Below are 9974 nucleotides of genomic sequence, written 5' to 3'. Positions count from 1 at the left end.
TAGCCTATGCGATGCTAACTTTTGTCTGTCTGTGCATGCGTGATAGAAACTTTAACACTTGACTGAACACCGAAATACTAATTTTACCGGGTTATTATCCAAGCAACAGCTTCAAAGTATTGAAGCAATGATCAACATTTCGTCGGCGCGTATGTAGTTAAAATGTGTATCCAAAGAAAACGGGTGGTGGGTTTTTTTTTTTTTTGGGGGGGGGGGGGTAAAAACAGGTGACTGGTTTGTGTTGTGTGTGGTATGTAGACCAGGTCAGGGGTCAAGGTTAGGTCAGATCGCGTGAAGGCTTGTGGTATAGATTCACTTTTCAGTTCTAACCGAGCTGCATTCGCCGATTCGGGGAAGACGATTTCACATTGTTCGGTTTCGTAGCGGCTCCAGAAAAATAGATAAAAAAGATACCAAAGGAGATTTCCTACAGGTTGATCTGCACAGCGTGTTTTCAGTGTCTGCGCGATGAAGCGCTGTCGAAAGCGCAGTGTCGATCTGGCAGTCGTGTCCCCGTAAGGTATGAGAGGGCAAATGGGCCCAAACGGAGCGCTCATTTAAGGAGGGTGAAATAAGTGAGGGCGCCTAAAATGAGCGCTCAAGTTAAAGGATTGATTGGCTGGTAAAAATAGTTAGCCAATCAAATCACATTTCTTAAGATTCGCGCTCCAAAAAGGAGGGCGCAGTTTATTTGACGAGCTATAGATTCGCGCTCCAAAAAGGAGCGCGCATTTATTGAGGGCGCAGCTTATCGTTATGGGGCAAATAGGCCCAAACGGAGCGCTCATTTAAGGAGGGCGAAATAAGTGAGGGCGCCTAAAATGAGCGCTCAAGTTAAGGATTGATTGGCTTGTAAAAATAGTTATCAATTTCTGTAGATGCACGCGCCTTTATTGCGCCCGCATGTTTGGATCGCGAGTCGGTAAAAGACTTGCAGTGGAAACATTGTCGGAACGGAGACCATAGTCATTGCTTGCCACCATGGCTTCACGAGAACACAGTTTTAAGGACACCCCGGCTAGATGTAACAGTGATCTCAAAGTGTTTGTAAACCAATGAAAAAATTCCGCCAAAAGACCAAGAAGTCGAGATCGTTTGTGTTGATAATCATTGAGCTATCTACTGTCAGTGTAGTGCGCCTTATTCATGGCCGTGGTTCGACAATTGTGATGTGCGTGTGTTTGTATGTGTGTGTGCGTGTGTATGTGTGTTTGTGCGCTTATCTTTCTTTCTTTCTTTATTTGGTGTTTAACGTCGTTTTCAACCATTCAAGGTTATATCGCGACGGATGTGCGCTTACTCGTCCTGATATGGCTCTGCGTAGTCGGCTGGACGTTAAGCAACAAATAAACAAACAAACAAATGTGCGCTTATGAATATATACATCAGTGAGGGGTTTAGGTAGGATATGTGGGTATGTGTATCAGTGAGAGGTTGATGTGTGTGTGTGTGTGTGTGTGTGTGTGTGTGTGTGTGTGTGTGTGTGTGCGTGAGTGAGTGTGTGTGTGTGTGTGTGTGTATGTGTGTGTCGTGTGTGTGTGTGTGAGTGTGTTTGTGTGTGTATGTGTGTGTCGTGTGTGTGTGTGTTTGGTAACCGGCTTTGTACAGCGGGACCACCTTATTTTGTCATGTATATATATTTTTATTCATTCTGGAGCTTTATTTAATAAAATGCCCATTTCAATCACAACTCGGGTCTGGTCTTATTGTGACTGAGTGTTGCATACATGATTTTATGTGAGCTTGTGAACATAAACAGAAAAAAAGAAAGAAACATTCTGTGTCGAAATATCTTGACTAAAAATCAGGCGGAAGACTACACCTGTTGCATTTCCTATTATGTTCAGGTAATTTTAACTGAGGGCGGAAGCGACAATGATTCGTTTTTCCCTCAGATAACATTAATTTGTTGAGACGGAAAAGGAACACGCGCATTCTGGAACTGATTTTTGTAAATAACTGAAAGGGTGTTTTGTCTGTTTTGTGAAACGGTCCTCACACATCAGGTTGCAAAGTTCCACAGTTAGGCAGCTGAATTAAAGCATTACATACTGCATAGTGTAAACTCTGGGCCTACTTCAAGGTCTTATTACTTCAAGATGCATGCACGTGCTGTTGTATCTGTTGGTGCTTGCCGGACACCAGTGCTGATTAACATGGCTTAGATTGTTACTAATTTGAAACTACAGTATGTCCTTTTACGCGGTAATTGTGACAATTTTGTTGGTACCGATTGTTTGTTTGTTTGTTTGCTTAACGCCCAGCCGACCACGAAGGGCCATATCAGGGCGGTGCTGCTTTGACATTTAAAGTGCGCCACACACAAGACAGAAGTCGCAGCACAGGCTTCATCTCTCACCCAGTCACATTATTCTGACACCGGACCAACCGCCATTTTAGAAAGCAATGACTGGTTTCGTTCCGACAATTTTTCCATTCCAAGTTTTTGGACAACGCTAGTAAAATGCTCTCCTTTTTGAAGCGCGAATCTATAGCTCGCTAAATAAACTGCGCCCTCCTTTTTGGAGCGCGAATCTTAAGAAATGTGATTTGATTGGCTAACTATTTTTACAAGCCAATGAATCCTTAACTGGAGCGCTCCTTTTAGGCGCCCTCACTTATTTCGCCCTCCTTAAATGAGCGCTCCGTTTGGGCCCCTTTGCCCTCTCATAGTAAGTAGGCTACAGACAGACAGATCTAGATCTAGCGTCTTCCACTCTTGTACCGTGTCACCTATGCTTACTGTGTGTGTGTATGTGTGACGGAGTGATTGAGTTCAAGTTGGGTTACTGTTTGTCGATTTCTTACGGGAGCCTTGTCAAAGGCTTCGCCTCTTGTTTTCTTTTGTTGTCGATTGACTAATGCGATGAATTCGAAGTAACCAGGTAACTAGAAAAACCGCTGTAAACGGCTTTTTCATTTTGAGAAGAGCTGATGAGTTTTTTCATTTTAAAAGATTTTGTCACAAAGAACATCCTAAATATTTCGAAAAGCAATCTCTGTTTCCTATTTGTTTCTCACAATTGGTTTTGACATGAACGGTCTCATGTCAAAAATATGCACTCAAGCCCAACTGATTAGTTTTGTTTTATTGATAACAGCCAGTATACAAACCTGCAATTGTTGAGTACTTAACTCATTTGTTTGTAAGCGTTCAGTTTACTGCTTTGTTTTGTTCGTCACGCTACAGTGAACGTTTTAACATTTAGTTAACACTGAACTGAATGCTTTAACGAAATTGAAGGAACTTTTGTCTCCAGATTCGTTTGTGAGTGTGTGTGTGTGTGCGTGTGTGTGTGTGTGTGTGTGTGTGTGTGCACGCACGTGTGTGTGTGCGTGTGCGTGTACGTGTGTGTTTGTGTGCGTGTGTGTGTATGTGTGTGTGTGTCTGTGTGTGTGTGTTTGTGTGCGTGTGTGTGTATGTGTGTGTGTGTGTGTGTGTGTGTGTGTGTGTGTGTGTGTGTGTGTATAAAGTGATTCAGAGAAAACTACTAAACCAATCTTCCTGCCGTTCAGTATATACAAGAAACACTTAAAGGCACAGTAAGCCTCCCGTAAACCATCACAGAGCTCCCCGAGCGTCTAAATACAGTACAAGCATACTTCCATTTGAACGCTCACCGAACGGGAACATCCTGGCTGCTTTCTGTCGAGCGTGAGACATTTTCCAAGAATTGATTTTCGTAGACTTGTTCCGTTAACAACAACGGCGCCTCGTTTTTGCGCTAGACCTAACTTTTAAAATCTAAATAATAAATTGACAGCTTGTTACACAAACATTCTTTAATCATAAAAGAATTCGTTTTTCATCAAGACAAGATCAGAACAATTCGAAGTTGTGAAAGTTTAAAAAAAGAAAAGCCCGGAAGCAGGGTCACGCAAGGGTCGTAGCAGACGACGGTTGATCAGTGCAAATCGCCGTTCCTCTCAACAGTCAAAAGCCATCGCAGGAGTTCTTGTGAACCACAGCCGTTGTTTCGTGCTTAAAAAACGTGCTATTGTAGATAAGCTCACGTCGAGTCGCATTCAAATGACTAACTATGACGACTGCATTGTGAAAAGGGAAAACTGGATCACACGGGTTCACGATGGCTCAGGGGTAAGATAAACCACGCAAAAATAAATTCGTTGAAAATTGTTCGCTCTTTACGGAGGGCACCTCGGATGTTCTCAATTGGTGAGTGTTTAAATGAAAGGGTGTTTGTACTGTGTGTAAAAGCCTGACCGTATCTGTGATGGTTTACGGGAGGCTTACTCTGCCTTTAACAAGGGTAAAAGTAGAAACAGAATCCGTTAGTCGCCTCTTACGACATGCTGGGGAGCATCGGGTAAATTCTTCCCCCTAACCCGCGGGGGGTCTTGGCCATGTCAGCTGATCATGAACACCCACAAATGTGTGAAATGAGGAGGGTTTTGCTCCTAAAACATCAGCGAAAACCCCAACTAAGACGTGTTTATGAACCGACCCAGCTGTGACCACACAATTTTGACGAGAGTCAACTACACTGGCGTCATGTTGGGCGATCATCAAACCGTAGACGTGTGCAAATTTTCAAAGCTCTAAATTCAAAAACATCAGAGGTAACGTCAACGTTAAGTTTTGATGAACCTAACATGACCCTGCCGTGATCCCAGAATTTGACAAAACTGTAGTCCGTCATGTCGGGAGCCGGAGATCATCAAACCCTGAAGTGTGTAAAGTTTCAAAGCTCCATCTTCAAAACTATTTGAAATAACCTCAACGTTAAGTTTGGATGAATCTAACATGACCCCGCTATGACCCTAAAAATGTGACGAGGGTCAACCACACTGAGGCCATGTTGGGAGATCACTAAACGTAGACGTGTGCAAGGTTTGAAAGCTCTGGTTTCAAAAAGATAAGAGGTAACGCCAACGTTAAGTTTGGATGAATCTAACATGACCCCGCTGTGATGCCACAATTTGACAAAACTGTCGTCATGTCGAGAGATGGGGTCCTGATTTGGCCTATATGGTCCGCTAGGCCCAAAAAGCAACAACAACTAACTAATGTCGAGAGATCATCAAACCAGCTATAGAAGTGTGCAACGTTCCAAAGCTCTAGCTTCATAAACATCCAAGATAACTTCAAAGTTAAGTTTTTATGAACCGTGATCATCGATTACTCAAGTGAGTAAAAAAAAAGTGTAAAAAATGATGCCATTGGGTTACGCCTATACGGGACTAAACCTGCCAACACATACGAATTTGACCTGGAATCGGAATCGTGTGTTGATTGTCACATCTTCAATGATTTATCCCACAGCAGCAAGTAATTATTTTCAAACCTCCACCTCTCTCTCTCTCTTCCATTATTATTTCATTGACTGTGTACCGCTTACAAAGCAAACCAGTTCGTCATTTTTACATTTAGTCAAGTTTTGACTAAATGTTTTAACATAGAGGGGGAATCGAGACGAGGGTCGTGGTCACTTTATGTGTGTGTGTCTGTGCGTGTGTGTGTGTGTGTGTGTGTGTGTGTGTGTGTGTGTGTGTGTGTGTGTGTGTGTGTGTGTGTGTGTAGAGCGATTCAGACCAAACTACTGGACCGATCTGTATGAAATTTTACATGAGAGTTCCTGGGAATGATATCCCTGGACTTTTTTTCGATAAATACCTTTGATGACGTCATATCCGTCTTTTTGTAAAAGTTGAGGCGGAACTGTCACACCCTCATTTTTTTAATCAAATTGATTGAAATTTTGGCCAAGCAATCTTCGACGAAGGCCGGACTTCGGTATTGGATTTCAGCTTGGTTGTTTTAAAATTAATTAATGACTTTGGTCATTAAAAATCTGAAAATTGTAAAAAAAAAATTTTTTTATAAAACGATCCAAATTTACGTTCATCTTATTCTTCATCATTTTCTGATTCTCAAAACATATAGATATGTTATATTTGGATTAAAAACAAGCTCTGAAAATTAAAAATATAAAAATTATGATCAAAATTATATTTTCGAAATCAATTTAAAAACACTTTCATCTTATTCCTTGTCGGTTCCTGATTCCAAAAACATATAGATATGATATGTTTGGATTAAAAACACGCTCAGAAAGTTAAAACGAAGAGAGGTACAGAAAAGCGTGCTATCCTTCTCAGCGCAACTACTACCCCGCTCTTCTTGTCAATTTCACTGCCTTTGCCATGAGCGGTGGACTGACGATGCTACGAGTATACGGTCTTGCTGAAAAATTGCATTGCGTTCAGTTTCATTCTGTGAGTTCGACAGCTTGACTAAATGTATTTTCTCCTCACGCGACTTTTTGCAGACACGTACAAACTTGGTAAATTAAATTAGATATTATACAAAACTCATGCTCAATACATACAACAACAGCAACACCACCACCAACAACAACAAATACCAGCATGAATGTTCCGCTTCTTAATTTAAACCATCAAACAAACAAAACAATCATCAACAGTCAATCAAAACTGAGAAAGCAAATGCTAATACGACTCGTCTCTGTCATGGGTAATATGAATTTGAAACACGTTATCTGCTGCATCGAGCAAGAATCGCGCACGGTTTGGTCAACGGTCCTTGGAGTGATGTGAAGCCTTTGTGAAGACCAGATGTGTACGGTCAAATCTGTATATATCTCTAGCAATAGCGCACAAAATACTCAGGGTCAAAAGGTAGGACGAAAATTATGACTCGCGCTAAAAGCGTCGACACAATGAAAATTACAGTCTGAGATTATTTTTTGAGAAATCGATTCAAATGTTTTTAGTCTAATTGTTTATCATTTCCTGATTCCAAAAACATATAGATATGTTACATTTGGATTAAAAACAATCAGAAAATTAAACATATGAATATTCTAATGAATATTCTAATTAAACTTAAAAGTTCAGAAATCGCTTTAAAATAATGTCATCTTATTCTTTATCAATTCCTGATTCCAAAAACATATAAATATTTTATGTTAGGATTAAACCCAAGCTCAGAAAGTTAAAAAGAATAGGGAAACGCGCGCTGCACTGTGAAGCGCCTTACGCTACTGCACTATACTCGCTTGTCACTTTCTCAGCGTGAACCACAGAGATCTCTGGTGCAAACGTGTCAACGCGACCGCGGGGTATGAAACTGACACAGCTATTGATAATTGAATATATATGATTGAAAAAAATGAGGTGCGGTCAATTTCATTCTGTGAGTTCGAAGGGTTGACTAAATGTAGTTATATCGCTTCACGAGACTTGTTTCTTTTTATTCACCCCTCCCTCTCCAAATGTATACACAACGAATCGCAGGGCGTACGACGCGAAATAACTCTTGGCCGTCCTATTGGTCTTTCTGTCTTGGCATTATTACAACAGTAAAATGTCGGACGTTCGCGTTCATGCTTAGAGTGTGATTTTAATCTCGCTGTATTCCTGTTGCTGTCTTGCGGGTAGAGAGTTACGACTTCTGGCACTTGCAGCGCGCGACGTACCAGCGGTTCAGGCGAGCTTGGCGGCGTTGAGAGCTTACTTCATCTGTTCTGTTTGAAGTCCTGCTACCGACGATGGCGTCTTCTAATCGTCGTCTCCATCGTCTGTTTTGTCTTCAGCTCTGCTTGGCCTCGGCCCAAGGACAAGGTGAGTTTAAAAAAAAAAGTTTGCTGTGGATTTAAAATTGAAATTTCCGATTCTTTCATCGACTAACTTTTATCATACAACTTAAAGCAAGAGTTATTGGAACGTTTCATCCTAGAGTTTGTCTCAACGTTTTAATTCTCGATTTTGAACGTAAACAGTTGATATGTGTCGGGTTTCGTTTTGCTTTCATACATGATTGAAACACATTTGTTTGGGTTGTTGTGCTGTTTTGCTTTTATCATGGATGATCTTCTTATCATTTTATCAATTATCAAATGTATTTGTTTGATTGCTTAATTGATTGATTAATCAATTTGATTATAAAAGTATTTATCTATTATCTGTATGTTTCCATGTCCTGAACTGCATTTTCTTTTTGTGGAGTCTGCCCCTGAGGAAGAAAAAAAGTGAAAGAAAAAACACATTCATAGAAGATTTTGTTTGTATCAAAGTATACCAGAAAGTTTAAGGAACATTTTAAATAACGACATAGCAAAAGTCAAAACACATTTCCGCATTACATGAGGAATCAGGGACCAGTGTAGGCGGAGTAGGGGTAGGTGGAAGGTGAACACAAAATGCATGTGAAAGTTTCATAACATGTTGGCGTTTGCGGTCGGGGTTTTTGTTCCGACGTCGCTTTGATAGTACGGGTCAGCGTTCTATGGAACACAAGTTCAGAAACTCTCCCTACGTATCACATAATGTAACCCTTTGACACGAAAGCTACGTTTTATTCATCCTAAACAAGTCTTTCCTTTTGTCGTTTCCCCGGCAAGAGAAACATCAGTGCCCCCAGTGAACCAGGCCTTTCTTTCCTAAAAAAAAAAACAAGTCGCGTAAGGCGAAAATACAATATTTAGTCAAGTAGCTGTCGAACTCACAGAATGAAACTGAACGCAACGCAACGCAGCAAGAGCGTATACTCGTAGCATCGTCACTCCACCGCCCGTGGCAAAGGCAGTGCCCGTGGAATTGACAAGAAGAGCGGGGTATTCGTTGCGCTGAGAAGGATAGCACGCTTTTCTGTACCTCTCTTCGTTTTAACTTTCTGAGCGTGTTTTTAATCCAAACATATCATATCTATATATTTTTGGAATCAGGAACAGACAAGGAATAAGATGAAAGTGTTTTTAAATTGATTTCGAAAAAAAAAAATTTGATAAGAATTTTTATATATTTAATTTTCAGAGCTTGTTTTTAATCCGAATATAACATATTTATATGTTTTTGGAATCAGCAAATAAGATAAACGTAAATTTGGATCGTTTTATAATTTATTTTTTTTTTACAATTTTCAGATTTTTAATGACCAAAGTCATTAATTAATTTTTAAGCCACCAAGCTGAAATGCAATACCGAACCCCGGGCTTCGTCGAAGATTACTTGACAAAAATTTCAACCAATTTGGTTGAAAAATGAGGGCGTGACAGTGCCGCCTCAACTTTCACGAAAAGCCGGATATGACGTCATCAAAGACATTTATCAAAAAATTTAAAAAAAAGGTTCGATAACCCTAACCCTAACGAAATCACGACAAAAAAACACGACGAAAACACGACAAAAAGATGACGAATTCACGACAAAAAAACACGACGAAAACACGACAAAAACATGACGAAATCACGACAGAAAAACACGACGAAAACACGACCAAAACATGACGAAATCACGGGGAAAAAACACGATGAAAACACGACAAAAACATGACGAAATCACGGGGAAAAAACACGACGAAAACACGACCAAAAAAACCATAAAAACAACGATAAAAACACGACGAAAAAAACACGACAAAAGTAAGTTTCTGGAACGTTTCAAGGGATACTGTAATGGATTTTGGAAATGTTGACCAGTCAAATATGAAGTAATTTACAAACAGCCAGTCACTTTTAACACAACCGTGTCATCCAACTGGTTTTTTTATGGTACAAATCCAGCAACAACTGCACTGTGTCTTTTTGTTTAACCGCAACAGATACCAACTGTCACGCTTGTCATAAGAGCACACGGTGTAGTACCTGGCAACACGTGTAACTGATACCTCTTCCACAGAGACGGTGTGTGTGGACAATTACGACACATACACACACACACATACACACACACACACACACACACACACACACACACACACGCACACACACCACCACCACCACCACCACCACCACCACCCTCGTCTCGATTCCCGGTCCACCTAAGACAAAACATTTAGTCAAAATGTGCCTTCGTGTAAGAAAATGAAGGACTTGAATTACTGTCGTCGATTGTGATTGCAGCTCTCAATCCGTGCTGGGCTGACCCTGAGCCCTGTCAGAACGGGGGCACGTGCACCAAGGATGAAAGTGACGCCCAAGGCTACACCTGCG

The 9974-nt window shown here is 40.8% G+C and overlaps 1 long non-coding RNA gene across 1 annotated transcript in view; it reads left to right on the top strand.

Annotated features, from left to right (window-relative positions):
- The first annotated feature begins 202 nt into the window (after positions 1-202).
- The window catches only part of LOC138982765 (uncharacterized), a 265337-nt gene continuing 255565 nt past the window's right edge, over positions 203-9974 (top strand). The window contains exon 1 of the long non-coding RNA XR_011460967.1: positions 203-1364. This is a non-coding gene — a long non-coding RNA (uncharacterized lncRNA). The remainder of the gene's footprint in view (positions 1365-9974) is intronic.

Source organism: Littorina saxatilis, linkage group LG12, assembly GCF_037325665.1.
Source record: "Littorina saxatilis isolate snail1 linkage group LG12, US_GU_Lsax_2.0, whole genome shotgun sequence".
Taxonomy (NCBI): Eukaryota; Metazoa; Mollusca; class Gastropoda; order Littorinimorpha; family Littorinidae; genus Littorina; species Littorina saxatilis.
The sequence above is the reverse complement of the archived record's forward strand: the minus strand, read 5'-3'. Positions and strand labels throughout refer to the sequence as shown.